The sequence below is a fragment of the Grampus griseus genome, assembly GCF_964374135.1.
Source record: "Grampus griseus genome assembly, chromosome: 6".
Lineage (NCBI taxonomy): Eukaryota > Metazoa > Chordata > Mammalia > Artiodactyla > Delphinidae > Grampus > Grampus griseus.
In genome coordinates, this window is record NC_139000.1 from 13,182,943 (window position 1) to 13,183,959 (window position 1,017).

Sequence of the window (1,017 nt, forward strand, 5' to 3'; positions counted from 1 at the left end):
GGACAAGTTTTATCGAGAATAAAACACAGCCTGGTTTTCAAAGGTGAGGTTTCAGCCACCACCCAGCACAAAGCGTGAGGTGCGGAATACTCTTGTCTGTGCTTTTCCCTCCGCCTGGGATTCCCTTTCCGACCTCCCGCCCCGCCAGTCCCCCTTCCCAAGGGTGGCTCCTTCTCATCTTTCAGGTAACACCTCAATGCCACCTCCTTACAGCAGCCTTCCCTTGTCCCCTTAACTAGAGTAGCTGCCCTCGGCTATCCTCTGAGTCCCCCGTGCCCTTCGTCGCGCTCTTCCCCCCGTATAATGACTTGTTTACTTGCTTGTTACCTGTGTCAACTCCACGAGGGCGGGCCCCGTGTCTGCTCCTTGCCCGCTCCGCCCCTAGCAATGAGCACGCTGCTTGGCGACGGCAAGGGCTCGGAAAGGATTTTACTTGAATAAAGGGCACCACACTCGAATTCACTCCCTTGGGCTCGAGGGTGGTCGCGCCGCTTTCCTCCCCTCACACGATGGGTGCTCCCAGTCTAGGGCTGGGCGCGGCGCCCTCACTCTGGCCACACAACACAGGTGCCTCTCTGCCTCCTCCCTTCACTCGGACCCTACCCCGCCCAAGGAAGGCACCATTTTCTTCTAATTCGTCTGCCCAGAAGGGGCGCCTTTTTCTTCTTCGTAGCCTTTTCTCAGGCCATCCTCTCTACCCCGTCCCCTGTCTCTTCAGCCGCAATTCCTAGCCCTGTGGCCTCCGCCCCTCCCTTCCGGCACCGCCCCACCCTTCCGGTGCTGCCCCCGGCCCGGACCCCCGCCTCAGGGGTCCTTCGCCCCTCAGGCCACGCCCCTCAGCCCTTGGATAGCGGGAAGCTCCCCAGAAGCTGCCGCGCGGGAGGGGAGGGCGGTGGAGGGTGGGGGCGTGTCCTCCTCGGTCCTGGGCGTCGATTGGCCGGGCCGCGGGCAGTGGGCGGGGCTGCTGGCTGGGTGTCGGGCTCCTGGGTCGCCTCCGGGCATTCCTCGCCGCTCCTG